This window comes from Nothoprocta perdicaria, unplaced genomic scaffold (genome assembly GCF_003342845.1).
Source record: "Nothoprocta perdicaria isolate Ctin4 unplaced genomic scaffold, notPer1 scaffold_117, whole genome shotgun sequence".
Classification (NCBI taxonomy): domain Eukaryota; kingdom Metazoa; phylum Chordata; class Aves; order Tinamiformes; family Tinamidae; genus Nothoprocta; species Nothoprocta perdicaria.
In genome coordinates, this window is record NW_020454283.1 from 2221889 (window position 1) to 2239339 (window position 17451).

A 17451-nucleotide genomic window follows, 5' to 3' on the forward strand; every position below is an offset into this window, starting at 1 on the left:
AGCATTTTATACCCAGTTTTCTGATCTGTGACTGTAAACGTTAGGAAAACTGATTGATAARCTTGCACTCCACAGGGAAACTTGATTTACAAGGGAGAGAACAGAGACATTAATGTATTTTTATTAGTCTTGTTTAGACCATATGCTTTCTCCACGGTGGGAAGCAGCCTAGTCCYTGCAGTCAAACAGCAGTAGGCACAAGATGACATGCAGCCTCTTCCATTTGGATGCATTTTGGAAGATTTGGAAGATTTGGAAGCATTTTGGATGCTTCCATGTGGTTCCTATTCAGCTCTGGTGTGTCTCGCTTTATGAGCTGCTTGGCTTTGTCCAGGCCAGTGCAGTCTGTGGCCATTTTTTCCCGAAATACAGTTAACCTAAGGTGACCAGTTGCACTTAGATTGGTCACAGTTTTATTTCCATCCATCCCTGGGAGCCTTTGAAGCGATGCTTGCTTGCTTACTTCTTTAAGGAGCACAAGTCCCTGSAGCACGGCCACTCCGTGCCTTCCCGTTGAGTCTGAATTTTCAATTGAAGCGTGAGCCTTGCAAGCAGTCTTTTAATTCCCAGCTCTCTATGTAGCTGGGGAATGCAAACATTTCCATTTGGCTCCTCTTCACCTGCGAAAGAAAGAAAAACAGGAGCTGGGAGACGTACACGTTATGAATCTAGTGGCTGCGTTAGGGCCAGAGATGCTCCTGCTTAGGCTGTACTACTTTGATTACCGAACTGAGTTATTGGAGACATGAAGAACACCATTTAAATGTAAATCCATTCTCCTTCTGTGTGATAGATAAATGTGCTTTGCCTTGAATCGCTAAGCAGCGTACCTCACTTTGATGTACTAACTAGGACTGAATAAAGCCAGTCAGGAGACCAGGGGAAGGATGTGTGTAGCTGTAATGCAAATGGGACACTAGAGTCCATCAGGTAGTTAATTAACAGTTTCTGTTTTAATGAACTTGCTTAAGTGTCAAGGTCCTTTCCAAATCTTTCTTTTGCTAGGTAATAAGTAATGAACGGGGGTGCCTATGCTATATATCCAGCAATGCTTTTTTCCATTTGCTGCGCCGTGCCAGGTGCAGTGCCAGGGTGTTGTCCTTCCAGGGCCAGCAGAAAAGGGAGGGATGGAGCAAATTTAGTCCTGCTAGACTGAATTCTTCTGAAGAGCATGCAGGTAATACCCCGCCTCAAAAATTATCATTCCCAGCTCCTGAGGAATTTCCTTCAGGAACTGACGATACTTACTAACCCCCTGGGAACTGCCTTTGCTGCTTGCACCAGAGTGCACGGCAAGAAGCTTCATTTCAAAACGAGAATGCAGGAATTTTTCAAATTGAACTCTGTTTCCTTGTGGAGGGCTGGGGAAAAAAAAAATCCATGTAACAGCCACTGCCTGGTGGTTCCTGTCATTGCAGTATAAGGAATGACAGCCCGAGCGTCAGATACTTCTGCCTAAGGCCGTATTTCGGGAGTGCTCCAGGCTGGCTTATCTCTCCAGCAGGAACAGAGTTAAGCRGCTTCGCTGTGCCGTGGAAAATCCCACCCAACACCAAATTGGGAATAAGCACCTACGAAGTCAAATAAACGGTGCGGCCAGGTTGCTGTTTGACTGCAGCAAATCTGCATTTTTTTTTCTCTTCCTCCCAAAGCCGAATTGAAGGCAGAAGTTTCCCACCTACTGCCTTTCCATAAGTCATTATGCTAAAGACTTCCTGAGTGCCATGCACATATTGCCTTTTCTCTCCGTAATTCAAATTCCTTTTCATAATTCATCTCGGGCACCCTTGGCTTTATTTCCTTGCAATATAAGCACTGCGGAAGACGAACTTTCTTGCATGCAGTAGCTGGTATAGCAGGGCCATGTTCTTGGGAAAAACTGCAGAAATACAATCCATAATCCGCGGCAAATGCCTGAGTTTCATGGTAGTAGTATATATTTTTTTCTTTTTCTTCTTCTCTCTCTCTCTCTCTCTCTCTCTCTCTCTCTCCTTTTTTATTTTTTAATCCTGAACCAGTTGTGTTGTAATTTTTGAAGAAACTGCCTTTGTTTAAAGGATGGATTTCAGTATTTTTCTTATTAATCGAACGTTTAATTCTTTAAAACTTCGCAGTAACTCAAGGAAGGAAACAGATTTAAAAACTAATAGTAATAGCTGCATAAATGTACCTGCCATCCTGGAGCTTCTCAACTATTGCTCATTGTCGCCGTAATTAGCTAGTTAAAGCCATCAGGCATGTGTGTGCTAAGAGATTAGGTCCCTCTTGCTGCTTTTATCACTTCTGTAAGACGTGGGAGGGCTGATGAAATGGGGCTCCTTTGGGGAGCCCTGTAGTGCTGCATGCAGGGGGGCCCCAGGAAAAGAGTCATGGAGCGGGAACCACTGCCGGAGCTGGGGTGCAATGCAGAGCAAATTCAGAGGTGTTGCAGTTCTGGTTTGTTTGACTTTGAACAAAGAGGTGTCCAAAGATGTAGTAGCTGCTCTATAGTGATTTCATGCAAGAAAACTCGCCTTCCCCCTGGGATCTGCTTGCAGAACTACTTCCCCGCTCTTGTAAAAAACACGGCATTTTTTTTTAACCTGTTTCCCTCTCCTTTATGTTTTTGAGTTGTCTGTTTTCAAATCTTTCCTGTGCCTGGACTAACCGTAAGAATAGTTCATTTGAACATTTCATTAATGAGGTTTTGCCTGGGAGCAGTCAACACAGGCATGACTGCAAATTAACCTTTCCAAATCATGACTCGTTTAAGTCCATGTTTCATTCGAGTCCTTGGGGTGAGATACTAACATCTTTAGTGAAGCCAAAACCAGGCTTTAGTGAAGCCAAAACCAGTTTGGGGTTTTTTTTTGTTTGTTTGTTTGCTTGTTTGTTGTTCTTGGGGGAGAAGAAATGTTATTTGAGTTAACATCTGGAAAACCCCATTGCTTTGTAGGGCCAGTTTCTAGTTGAAATCCCCTCATGCTGGTTTAGGCCTTGACATGACTCCTTCACGACAAAAGTGGCTCTTTGGCTCATTAAAGCCCTGGTAGCCAGGTCGCCTTCAAGATGAGGCTGAAGATGCAATTTCCAGTCTCACCTAAAGGTTAAATCACGAAGATGCAATTTCCAGTCTCACCTAAAGGTTAAATCGCTCGCAGGATCCAAGGATTTGTTTTGGGAACTGCCCAGGGCTGCTTTCATCAACTATAAATGCCAAGGAAGAAATTAAATTACTTTTCCTACTGTATCTCTCCAACCTGGGAGAGTTCCTRCCAGCAGCCCCGGAGGAGAGAGCTTTACTTAATCCTCCTAAAATTGATACTGGAGCTCCCAGTCGCTCGCTCATTAGATCCCTGCTCCTCCTCGCTCCCCTTGTGCCAGTGGGCGAATGGGGTGGCCCTGGTACCCTCCTTGTCCATGGCAAGGAGAGGGAAACCTGCTGCCCTTTGCAGCTCGCTTGTGAGGACGACGGTGCTTTTCTGGATGGCTGTAATGTATAAACCAGGCTGTAATGTATAAACCAGGCTGGAGGCAGAGCAGGGACACAAGGAGAGAGGACTTTGCCCAAGGGTTTGAGGTATGAAAGGCATAAGAGCAAACAGACCTTCTCCTTCCCCCTACCTTAGTCTTCAGCCAGCTAAAACCCCAGCAGAGATGACTCTGCCAGTGATGCCCTGTGTGCCAAGCTTGCAGTATTTCAGGTCTCAGAGCTCTTTTTCTCCTATTTTCTACATCAGTGATTCCTCCCTGCTRTCTCAGGGGCACAGCCCTAAAACTTCTGCATGCATTTTTGAACCAACAGCATCCAGCTGGGGTCAAGMTAGTGGAAGAAGGGAGTTAGTTTTTCCCTCGTTCCCAATGAGTTTTGCTTAAATGGCAGTGCGTGCACAGTTCCATGCATGAACCTGCTCAAACACATCTTAATATCTATTTTTTAATGGGCTAATTAAACTGATCAGGCCTAAACCACAGAGATCGACCGCACTCTTGGAAAAAAAAAAAAAGTTAATTTTTTTCAGGAGGATTGGTGAAATTTGGGGATATGTCCAGGTGCTGGCTCAGGCCAGATCCCACCACTCCGTATCGCATCAGCTCATGTGTTAAAGCTGCTCAGTACAAATGGAGCACTAGGATAGCAAATACTGTGTCTTCCCAAACTTCCTGAGGGATAGCATGCTCATTTAGGTTGTTAAACAGATATACCAAAATGCAATCATATAATTAAGATCCTAATCAAATGCATACAATTACTTTCTTGTGCAAACTTGGGGTTTTAATAGAATTAAAGTTACAAATCCAGGGTAATGTAAGCCCCCTTTGTAGTTATGCTGCTCGGAATTTCAAACTTTCCCAAGAAGATAGGAGAAAGATACAGTCTCTTTTGCAAAACACTGTGAGGCCAAAATGTGCCATCTGGAATGAGCTGCTGGTCAGATTTGGACAAATAATTTATGCCCTTAATTTATTGGACAAGGCAATTTTTCTTGCTATATCCATCCTAAGTTTCCAAAGGATTTACTCGACTGCTAGCCTTAAAATTCCATTATCRCAAGGATTAAACAAACAAAAAAGCAAGTAATCTAGCAGTGAGACTAAATCAATACATAAGAAACGGTAAATTAATGATGTACGGGTGTAATTATGTGAGTGTCGAAAAATCTGAAGACAATAAAACGTCTAGAGAAGGCGAGGAGTCGAATGGTGCTGAAAGCAGAGCCTATGTGATTTATAAGGGACTTTCACAAGATGAGACAGAAATGGGGTTTGAGTGCAAATCTGTARATAACAGCCCTATAACTGACTAACAGAACCATCATCTGTGCRATTAATTGCTTTCCACTCGTGCTGGATATATGTTTATTTGATCCACAGGCTGCTTGCAATGCCGTATRTATGGTTTTTAAGTGAAAATTCAGATGGCTGAGGAAGATTAAAGTGCCCAGTACTATCCCACCAGTGCACGGTGTCTCCATCTGATTTACAAGCTGCAGGGTGTGATGTCCCATGGCAGCTCCGTGGGAGCTCCTTGGGAGAAATTAGTGATTTGAGGTCTAGCTCAAAGAGACAGGGATGACTTGGCAACTTCTGCAAGGAAAATATCAGCTAAACACCATGACTGGGCCTTCAAAAAATCCCTGTAGACAACAAGGAGGCAAAGGAAAGCACCCTTCTGGACAAAAATCTTATTTTATCTAATTTTTGTCCRGAGGACTGTTGAGAATGTAATGGTTTGGTTTCTTCTTTCTGAGGATAGAAGTGCATACAGGGGAAAAACTCATAGGAAGGAAGCAAAATTCAAAGTACAGCAGGGCAGAGAGGGGGAACTGCTTCGGACGACTACTGTATCTCACCTGCCAGGAAAACAGGAATACGAGGTAAACCCATTCCCTACATCCCAGTGCAGAGGCCGGATGGGCTTTTGCAGAATCCAGGAGTCCAGCCTTGGGAGCAGCTTCAGGCTATCACAGCTAGATTATATCTCCAATCCCAACAACTTCGCAGTGCCGAGCAGTTGCACGGGCAGTTTGAGGGAGAAATAGCTACTTCTGAACTGCTTCTGCTTTCTGCTGATGGTGAAAATCAGTAAATTAATCTCCAGACCACATGGAGGGCTTGCTAGTCTGGAGACTAAACTTCTAGTCCCCTCTCCTTTTTATTTTTATTTTTTTCTGAAACCTAATGATCAAAGCGAAAGCAAAGAAAGGCAGACCCCAACATGAAAGATAGTTGTAGGAATAATTCACTGGTCTGTGCATACGTGTGCATCACTCACTGTCACAGGCAGCATCCTGCATTTGGGACTTAACAGGTGAGTAGGTCATCTGTTGGCCCATGCAAATGGCAGTTTAGAGCTGAATTTCTTCTCTTTTTTGTTTTGTTTTGTTTTGTTTTTCAGGTTGGCAGGCCCTTTAAAAACATCCCTAATTCTCTTTAGGTTGCTATGCATGAGAATGTATTGGTGATAAGGCCATTGTATGTTCATACATTATCTGAGCTGCTGGAAGTGAATATTTGACCTTGAAAGAGGTGGGAATTACATTTCTATTTGCCTGAAATTATAATTCAGTGTTCTTCACCTTGCAGCCCYGCTGTGCATCTGAGAAAAGGGTAGCTCTCCACTTGAGAACTGCTAACTKCTGGAGTAAGGGGGCATTAATCAGGGCCCTCGCTGCAAGGGAACACCCAACAATGCCTGCAAAACTGCATGCATGCTTACAATGCTATAACAAAAAAACAAATAATAGCTGAGGAAAGGTGGCTGTGGAGCTTCAGGGGAGGTTTGGAAAGGAGATTCACAGCTTGGAACTCGGCAAGCAAGCATGACAGCAGAGCAAAGGCTGGCCGGGTTTCGCTGTCAGCCTCGCAGGGTCACGGTGCAATCATGCTTCACTCACAAATTCGTGGGTGTTGATAGTTCAGGGCAATTTCTAGGGTGCAGTTTCTATAGGGAATACTGGGAAGCTCCGAAGCTTGTCTTTTACAGTCGCATGCAAGCAAGAACTGCTTGACTTGTATGCAGTTTGGGCTTKTTCGCACCCTAACCAAGGGGAGAATTTGGCCTGTTGCACTTTATTTCTGTACTTTATTTCTTGGCAGTGGCAGTATTGATTAAGGCAGACAAGAAMTGACATATCTGCTATGAAATCAGTTTGCTGGAAATATCAGAAATCATTGAGCTCGTGCTCAGAAACAATTGCAGTCCGGTTTTGGCCAAGGCCACTGGAGTGTCTRCTAGGACTTCATGGCTCCTTCTTCATTTTTCCTCATTTGAGGCAACTGGAGAAGATGTGATTGGAAGCAGAAGGAAATTGTGGCCTCAGATTCCCAGCCAAAAGGGTGCCTCTCCCTTTTCATCTCGTGTTTATTGTTTTATCCCATCAAAGAGAAAAACTATCAGCTCCTCGCGTTACAGGAAAAGCGAAGTGTAGGAGTAACTGAAGGAAAACAGGCTGGAGGCTTTCYTGAGAGCGGAGAAATCTCATTGCGAGCCCCTTATCGCCAGAAAGCAACGGCCGCGTTCACTAACGCTGGGTTAAGCGGATAATTAATTCCTCCCTCTGAAGCTCCGTGTCGTCTGCGTGTGCGACGAGCGAGGGCAGGGATGAAAGGCTTGCTCTCTGGTGCTGCTTCTCCTCTACTGCTGAGAGTTTGGTGAGAGCCTCCTCCTCCCGCAGGCAGTTTGGGCTCTTCTGAAGCTCCCCCAAATATTGCTTTCCGTAAAGGACAGGCAGATGTGGTGCTTGGTGCACATCTCTGCTTTGTGCTAAGCCAAAACAAGCCCTTGCCCACCGGGCAGTGTCAAAGCCACCGGTGTGGAAGTTCRGTGGTCGTGATGATGCTTTTCCCCTCCCTCTGCCTCGCCCTGGCYGAGGGGCCGAGCAGGGAGGAGCGGATGCTCGTGCTGCTAAAGCTCCTGCTTTTATGGTCTTACCCCTTGCCAAAGGTAGCCAGGAGGCATGGGGACCATGCTGGAGCATGGCAGGGGTCCCCTGTGATTCACATCAAAGCAAATAAGTGGTCTAGAGGAGCATCTGCATGTGTTTGGTACTGGTTCTTTTTTTTTCCCCATGTTATCCTYAAAGACCTGGGGCATGTACTGAAGCAGGACATGCCCCACAAGCTCATTTGCTTGTTTTTATCATTTCTACATCATTTCTACCTCATTTCTACAAATGCCTGTGTTTCAGGACCCGAGTAAGCACCATGTTTCATGACATATSCCCAGTTAAAGTGCTGCACCCCAGTGTCACTGTTATAGGCTCCTATGTGTGCTATAAGCACACACAAAATAGAGATCGCTCATCTTTGCTTTTACTAGTTTCCTTCAGATCATTTTAAGACCTCGTGCAAGGTCAGCAAGAGCCGCAAAATCTTCAAATTCCATTCAGAATAACTTCACATTTGCCCTTTGGATTCATTTGTGCTCATCAGCCTCTTCTCCGTTATYGCTCGATGAGTCACAGGCTGCTTTCCCACTTCCCAGCTCGCGTTTGTGCAGTGCAGTCGATTAGGGCCCAGTTTGGATAATTGTCCTGGTAATGATTCATTTATCGCTATCCAGAACCACTTCAACACAACACTTTAAATGTGCTTCTAAGCGCTGTACTTCTGAGGAATTAAAATAAGCAAGTGCTTAGGTTGTCTGGAGGAGGGGAAAGCTGCGTGCTTTTCCTTCAGCAGTATTAGTGGAAAATGTTCCCATCTTGCAGCATTTTACAAAAAGAAAAGCAGTCTGAGGTGAACACATTTGGTAAGTAGATTCAAGTAACKGCAGTGTGTCATTCCCAATTAAAATTGACATTGTGCTCACATCCGTTGYCCGCGCACGGTGTCGCAGTGACACGAGTCTTTCCTGCTAAAATCTGCCTTTGAATTGCAAAACCCATCTAACCCACCTAAAAAGATTTATTTCCATTCAGAGAGGCATTGATTTGTCAGAACAACAGAGGGAATCAGGGTATCGGCAAGCATTTTTCCAGGTCTATTTTGTCTTTCTTGTCTTTTGCAAGCAAGTGCAGAAGAAAATGTATTAAGTAGAAAAACATTCCCTGGAAAAAAAAAGAAAAAATCTGTCCATTCTGTAGCCTGCAGATGTCTGTGTGCCATAATATTAGCCTTTTTTGATCACATTTGCCCTTGTCTGGATGCAACCTGGAGCACCATGCTAAAGTCAGGCAGGTTGCCTGGATCCCACACCTTTCACCAGCTGACTTGGGATGCTGAAAAATTCCCCCCAGGCCCAATCAACATTCCGGGGTTATTCCTAACCAGCTCCCATATGCTCTTCTGTATACCATGGGAGCATGGAATCACTGCTAAATAGATAGTGGAAAGTTTTAGCAAGTTAATGGATCTGCTCTGAGCGCCAGTAAATAATTTGTTTAATTTGCTGTTGCAGCTGCAAGGAAGTATTCCCATTAAATCTGCATCTGAGTGTGAGCTGCAGTGTGGCGCATGCTTTGAGAACAAGACTTTTACACCTTATTAGCACAGCGGTAAGAGCAAAGTACTTAATGGGGGGGAAAAAAAAGCATTAAAAACATATTTGTCACCTTCCAGCGAAGCTAATGAACAGGCACATAGCGGCATATTAGCTGCTTAAGACCTTTCGCTTTGCCATGGGAAGGCTATTTTTGATATAAGATGGGAAGGGCTATTTTTGAGCGCCAGGGGCGGGCCGCTCTGTGCCACATCCAGCTGGAAGCAATGGATTTTGAGGGGCAGGAGGTGGGTTTTGCTTTTCAGAGCCTTATCTTGTCTGAGCTAATGCTCGAGAAACCTCTCTGTTGTGTAAAATACGCCGAAACCAAAGTGGGTTTCAGTGTAAGCTGGTGATACTGGTCCCAGTACAGTTTGGCTCAGTGCAGCAGTGTGGCCAAGGAGCTTCTCCTGCCTTTTTCTCCAGCTAACTTCTCCCGGATAACTTAATCATTCTCACTAAAAGGGTTGGTTTAATGAGAAGCATAAAGAGGACGTGGGGTCTTGAATAGGCCATTAAGATGCAGCAGTGTGTGACATACAGCAAGCAGGTATCCGGTGTGTCTGTGGACTAGATGTAAAAGCAGCCCAGGCCTTCAAATATAGTGACAGCTCAAGCTGCATCTGTCTCCCACCTCTCTGAGCACGCCTGGAAGCCCTCCTAGAGACAGGATTAAAATGCAGGCTTTAATTTCTCTTTTTTAATATGTCGTTTGCAGGCTGTGCTCAGCTGCACTTAAGACCCAGCTTTGCTGTGCGGCATTTACGGTCCTGCAGCCTTTCTGCAAAGCCAGTTCTTCCCTAACGTTGCCAGTCCTGCACGCCTCGTGCCTCCAAAATTTCTGATCCAGTTGGAGGCAGAAGGACGGTTTGGAAGCAGAATCCATCCTTTTGCACCCGGGCTGTGCAGTGCTCTGGTTGCCATGGCAAACCTGGGAGGAAGAGCACAGAGGCAGCCGTTCAGGTGAGGGAGCACTGCCTCTGCAGGGAGACAGCAATATATATATATATATATGCTTTTTTTTTCCTTTTTTTTTCTAATGTGGTGCTGAAATCCATGGGAATGAGAGCAGAGTCTCGTCCAGCTGCCAGTGCATTTTGTGTTGGAGTGGTACGGACAAGCATGAGCTCCACCAAGCACCCTAACGTTGCTCCGTCCTCCAAAGCAAGGTGGACACAAAAACGCTGAGGATGGTCCAAGGCTCTGGAGCACAAGCACCTCAGGCACGTTTGAACCTAAGGATTTGTGAATGGTTTCACCAAAACCTTTTCTGTTTACTTGATGTGCTCTGTTGCTGAGGAGCATTTTTTATTTCTCTCCTGCTCTGCAGTTCTGGTTTTACCTGCTTTGGCCACCGTTTGCGTATTGCAATGATCTCATCTCTCCCAGTGCCTGGCCAGGATCCCAGACTTATACTGGGACTTGGCATAGTAACACGTTTGAGGGAAAATCTCAGTTCTTTGCTCTCAAAATGCAGCTTCTCCAAGTTCCAGTGCTCCAAATCCACCTCCATCCTGGTCATAGTTGTTCCTCTCACCCTTTATATAAGTTTTATTGCGTTTCCTTGCCAAACAGTCTTAGCTGCAAAGGCTGCAAATGAAAATGAGCAAAGGAGATTAATGCAGTATACGCTATCCCTTATCCACAGGCTTGAAGAGGATATTTGGTTTTCTCCTGCTCTCTGCTTGCTGAAATAAATAAATGTCACCACAAATGTGTACAAATGCAGTGCGCATGATCTAGAAGTAAACTGCAAAGTTGGCTGTCGAGGCTTAAAGATAAATCACAAAATCTAGCGAAGTTGCTACATAGGAGGCAATATCTTTTGTAGATAGGGAAATTAAGTAATAAATGGTTTTCCCAGGAAAAATACCTAGCTCACTTTACCAAGATGGAGCTTTAGCGAAGGAAAAAATACTGAGACTTTCCCTCCCTAGTGAAGAATCCCATTGATTTCAATACAGATGCAAGCTAGTAATCTAGAAAGCCTGATGCATTAAAAGCAATAGAGCAACTATTTGAAAGCAGGCAGATGATGCAACTATTTTAATGCTCTGCACTTGTATTTGAATATTCCGTGGGCTCCAGGGGTTGTTTACAGATGTTTGCAGGGTTTACAGATCAGAACTCAAGGACATTTTCCCCTGCTCAGGAACATGGGGCAAGCTGGGACAARCTGGGAAGCAGAGCTTGGGATGTCCCATCGGAAGCCTGGTGCTACCAGGCCACCATCCTCCCTGCGAGCACAGATGGGCACCCGACCCCCAAAGTCACCTCCTAACAGCTGGGTATTCACAGCTGGCTATCTGGCCTGTGCTCTCTTTGCATGGACACACTTTATTTTTGTTGCTCACTTTTTGTCCAAATAAAATAGCTATTGTTCATGAAATATATTTGCCTAATTCTTGGAAAAGAAAAAGACAAATAAACAGCTACCTAAGAGAAACAAGAAAGCAGCAGCTGCAAAGCCAGGTGCCACCACCTCTGGTTCATCTTCAGAAAGGGGTTTTCAGTTCCTGCAAATTTAAAATGAGTTTCTCTTCTGGAAGTTGGATTTACCAGCTTGGCTTGTCTTCAGTGTTTCTCTAAATATGCCATACTTCCTGGCCTGGCAGTGGGCAGTCCTCCAGGGAATAAAGAGTAATTAAGCATCTAAAATATTTCTGTAAACAACTATATTCAGAACATCAAAGCCTGCTGGAATGCAGTGTGCATCTGGCCTTTTTTCCCCCAAGGAAGATATGGACATCTGGCCTTGTGCATTGCTTCTAAAAGGCCCGGCCTTTTTCAGCTCTCTGCTCAGCTGTAGGGTTTTTGATGGAGAGGAAACATCAGGAGAAACCACAAAACTTGTTTCCAGGTTGCTGGAATACCGACTGTGTCCATGTTTTATGAACAAGCTATAACTGGCATTCTAAAGGAGATGGTTGAAAAATCCAACTTTGACAGGAGCTGCACCAGCATCTAAAAGAAAAAAAAAGATGTCAGTGAAAAACTTTGATTATTAAGGAGCTGTCACAGTTGCACAAAGCACCACTTCTTGATGTTATTTCTTATTTTCAGAAAAGTCGGGCGAGTAAGGAGAACCTGATAAGCTGGAAAGCAAAGCCTGGCTCCATTTCTGAGCGTGTTTGTGTTTTTCTCAGGGGCGTCACTGCCGTTTGTTGCTCCGGTGGGTTTCCTTTGCATTTGAGAATGCCACTTTGTCCCTTAACGTGTGAAACGTTTCCAGCCTGGAGAGGCCAGCTCGTTAGTAATTGCTGTGATGAGTTCTTCACAGTGCTTCGCTGAAAGGTGATGGAGCCCCTAATGCAGATAGCGGAGTATTTTTTCCTCATTTAATGATGTGGTAAATTATTCCAGCGAGGGGGCTCGTTYGTTGAACGTCTCCTTTGGAACCAGCTAAAGTCTGCAAAGAAGCTGCAGGGGCTCTTCGGCTAGGGAAGAAGACCCTTGGTTTTCCAACAGCAAAAATGGGGGAAAGCTCCCCCAAAGGGAGCAAATCTCCGGTCTTGGGGGTCYGTGCTGGCTGCTTTCAGCTAGGTCTAACTTCCACATCTCTATTTTTTTGCAGCAGAGCTGGGCAGCGAAGYCAGGGATCCCAGTCCAGCACGCCTTGCTGAAAGTCTTTTACTCTACGACCTCTTTCAGTTAGTCAGCCCCACCAGCTAGAATTGCTTTCAGACGCAGCTGGCTTTTGTGGGCAGATCACAGGGTACRTTACCTGCAGTTTGCTTCGTTCTGTCTTCATCTGGGCAGTGGCTCAGGAGGTTGGAGAGGGCTCTCCGGGAACAACTTGATTGCTCAGGCCTCTCCAGTGCACTCTCCCTGGCATTTTTCTTTTCATCTCCAACCAGAAGCAAATTCCTTCTTTCCTTTTTGCCCACTGCACGCWGGGATTCACACGGAGCACCCTGCGGAAAAGGACTCCTTTGACCTCATTTTGGCAGTGGGCAAACACTGCATTTGCTTAGGAACAGGAGCTCAAAGGGAAAAAAATGTACTTTTTGTACTTCCAGCATCAAAAAGCATCCATCAGTCTGAGCTGAATATACATGCGTTTGTATCTGAGTTGTGCTTTGCAAAGCCAAGCTCCTACCCGATGCCCGGCCAGCTTCGCACCCACCAACATGAGCTTGGTCTGGCTTGTAGACTGTGATCTCATGGGGACAAGCCAACCTTTTGGAGCACAACCAGCTGCAAAATGATCCATCCTCTGTTCTTCACAGGTCAGAGGGGGTGGGATGGAGCAGCGAGGCGCATTAGCGCTGGGAAGGTGGCTCTGAGGTCAACGTATCTGACAGGAAAGAAGTCTTGGTTGTGTGTGAGTGGAGGGAGGCGATGCCCTGGTTTGCTTTAACTTCTTGAGCACTGCAAAAGCTCTGTGCGATTTTATTTTCTCACTTCCAGTTTCATCAAACAAAAATAAATCTCTCCAGCACCGTGGTCTGTGCTGCCACGAGCCCTTCTGCCCGGCTTGCGGAGATTTATAACAGAGAGGCTGACAGAGCCCAATTTATAGCGGTGCAAACAAAAGCGTGGCAATCAGCCTTGGAAGAACGAAAATGCCGAAAGGCTGGAGTGGCCGAGCACAGAAGAGCAACGAGCGTGGTTCCAGGGCACCGTGGGCAGGAGACTGCAGATGTGGTAACMAGTTTGGGGCAGAACATGTGTGTTGTGCATACGAGCCGTTTTGGGGATGCGGGAGCCCCCCAAAATTTGCCTGCCCCTGACAGGCAAATCATGGGTGCTTATACTCACACCATACCAGAAACCCCACGTTGATGGGCCTAAATGCATAAAACTCACTTAAAAACCTGCAAACTACTAGCGCATTTTTATGCGTTTGTTCATAACACGAGACCACAGCCCCAAATCCCCTCCTTTTGATGTTATCTGCTCCTACCGTAAGACATTGCTCTGTGGGTAGAAAGGCCCATATGCCTGTAAGTGCATGTTAGGGCCCAGCATCACCCTTAAATATTGCTCTGGAGAGAAGCGCTGAAATGCTTTGGCTCAGGGTCGTGTTTCTCATGTGTTCTTCATCTTCTTCAGCTCAGCACTAAATGGCATTTTGGCATAATGAATCAACAGAAAACATCCCCGGCAGCAGCAGAGCCTATGGAATTGCTCATAGCACCTCTGTACAGCTCATTTTCTACCCAGATCTCACCTAGTTTAGCAAAGCAGAAATAAATATACATATAAATTGGGGTGGGAGGGGAAGAGTTTGGGGTAATAGGAAGAAAACCACAACAATTAGGCACTGGGTCAGGCACTGGATGTGCGCTCAAGTACTTAAATACTTAAAATGCCTGAAAGAAGTACTTCAAAATAAATGCTTTTTGCTTTGTTTTGCTTCTTATTATAGTTCAGTTCTTCATCCTGACATTCTTTATCCTGCCATCTAACAAGCAAATTTACTTTTTTGGGGGGGGCTAAACTTCAGCCATTCAAATTCCAGGAAACTGAGAAATGAGACTTCTGCTAAATCCATTCTAAGCCAATTTTGAGAAGGGCTTTTCATCCACTCTATATTTTTACCSTTTTTCTTGCTGAGCAGCAAGCTCCATTCTGAGGACCATGAGCATCTTGTTTACAGCTTTGGATGCATCAATGTGGTCACCCCAGTAGCTGCCAGTGTCCAAATTGCCAACAAACTGTGCTGAAAAACTGCAATCCTGGAAAAGATATTAATGTACATCCTGTGCATTAACAGTCCTGTATTATCTAAAACCACATTGCAAGAGGAGCTAGTCGCCCATTGCAGAACCAGCTTAATATTTCGTCTGCCCCAGGGAACAATTGCAGCAAGAATATTTGTTGCTGTGCTGCTTCACTTGGCCTGAGAAGTGCCAAGGATGCTTGGGTGCTTTAATGTGCAACGAGTGAGTCTGTAGAAAAGCAAAAACTGCAAAACTGCAGCTGAGGTTTGAGCAAGCTTCATCTTTGGCTTCAGACTAGCATTCCCCTGCATTCCCCATAAGTTTCCTCACTTTTATATGGGCCTTGAAGCTATTGTGCACGGCACAAACGCAATGACTTTCCTAGGCTGGTGAAAATCCCCCAGTGCCCCAGTATTGCCCACTTGTGAAAAATGGGATTGATTCAATTAGTTATTCCAAAGCCCTCAGCTTGCGTGTGATTTATATTACAGATTAAAACGGGCCCATCCATCAYAGTGAGCTTCAAATGCTTTTTCCATGAGCAGTGATATATGTGAATACCCCCCAAACCATATAATTCTCCTAATCCCCTTGGACCGACTCCAGTCAAGGTTTTCTAAGGCACAGATTTTTCATACAAAATAAGTGCTGTTGAAAAGCAAGATTCCCTTCCTTCACTCTTGCATTTTGGAAAAATCCCTGTTCCTTGCTCTTTATAGAGCTGGCAAACAAATTGCTCCTTAATGAGACCAGTTTGGGGCTARTCTTTGCTACTTTGAACCTTGTGGTAAGCTCTTATTTGGACAGAACCAAGTGGAGTGTATGTCAGTTGTGTGGTGCTCTTAAAATCTGCTTGTCAGAGGCTTCTAAATAACACATTGCCTTATTCATAAACAACCTAAGCAGATCAGGGCTTGCCATATGCACCAGCGAAGTGCAGTTTGGAGTGTGACAGCGACGTGTTACTACGAGCCAGGAGCTTATCAAAGGGTTTACTGCAGAAGCAGCAATGAAAAATAACACTGCAGCTTTACTGGAGCCTCATTTTTCCATCAGCCTATGGTAAAAATGAAAGCACGGAGCTTAAAAGACAACTGCAGCATGGATTTGTCAAGTCCGTAGGAACACAAAGGTTTTTATTGTGTAGGAACAMATGTGATCATTAGCTCGTGTTGTTGCGGTCCATATAAATGGCAGCAGCATGAAGTGCATAAAGGTGCACCTCTGCGGGCCACARAAGGGGTAGTTTCTGCTGCTGTCTTCACGAGTGAGAGCAGAAATTCTCCTTTAGCTCTGGGGCTTTGACCCAAGGAGGGAGAACATAAAAGACTGTCCGCGTTTCACCGTACCCGTGTTGTGAAGAAAGAAAATGAACGCAGTTTCAGCTCTCGGTCTTGCTCCCCGTGTCCTCCTGTGGCCCATAAAAAGCCAATTTCTCGTCTCTATGCCCCCAACATTAGCCCCAAGTGTGGGGTCCTGGCTCATCGCAGAGGGCCAGGCCCTGGACGGGGTGTCAGGGCAGCACATCGCGGTTTGGCTTCCAGCAGCGACCTGTTATTTGACCTTGGGCCGTTGGCTTTCCTCGCAGCTACGCGGTTCTGCCAGTTGTGTTTGTCAGTCCCGGGCGATGAGCCACGCAGCCGCGCTTCTGAACACGAGGGAGCCTCCATTGCAGCCGGATTTTATAAGTGCTGATACCGGGAAAATATTTCAAGAGCAGTATTATTAACTCTTCCGTGTCAAATGGCTTAAGTACATTTTATTCCAACCCATTTATTGTCCTAGCTGTTGTGATATAACCTTAAAGCTAACCTTGGATGAGTCACCTTTTACTTATTTCTCCTTATATATACAACTATGTAGATACACATATACGTATATACTTATATATGAACACATATCCTGAAGCCCAGTCCCAGGGCAACAGAGGATGGATATGGCAGCAGCTCTTCCTCCAGCATGGTTTCATTTCTGGTTTTGTCTCCCTTCTTTGTCTCTCCAGCTGTAGAATCGTTGCACTCCCTAAATGACCAGATTGCTCACTTTATCGTAAACAAATCAAAAACGTTGGATGAAGATGAAGAGGCGTTTTTGCCCAGTGAGAAGGAGTCTCTGAGAAGCAACATGATGCTGATGAGGCACCTGCTACGGGACGCACAGGTACAAAATCCCTAATCCCACCTCCATCGGGATGTGTCGAGTACCCCTTGCATAGATCCAGAGGCAGCACTTCTTCATTTTTACAATTGGCTTTAGCCACATAAAAAAGCTTTAGGCCCCAACACTTGTTTAAAACTGACTTTGGCTTCTGAAATTCACAAAAGCCAGCACACAAAATTTTGATAGACCTGTATGTTAGATTTAGGGTTGAAACTGCTTTGATGTTGCAGAGGAAAAAGGAGTTAATGGGAATGTAGCATCAGTTCTAGCAAAAGAAAATTCCTTTGCCACTAAGCATCTGTGCTGAGCGGCAGTTTTAAGAGTGCCAGACACATCACAGAACTGGTTGGTTTACCCGTGCTCRAAAACGTCAGTTAAAAGTCATGAATTCATGTGCAGATGTTTCTTTGTGCCTTGGCTGCTTCTATATGAAATCTCTCTGCATAGGTTWACTGTGCTACAGTGCAATTTCTTCAGACCATTAAAAACAAACCAAAAACCCCACAACTTTGAAACATTCAGTATATTTATCTTTTCTTTTATTCTTTATTTGTAAAGCTTAGATGGGAAACAGCTCCTTGCATTGGAGGCTTGTTTGGAAAGCAGAGAAAGCTACACATTTTTGTGTTTTATTCCTACATACTCTCACGTGCAGCCTGGTGG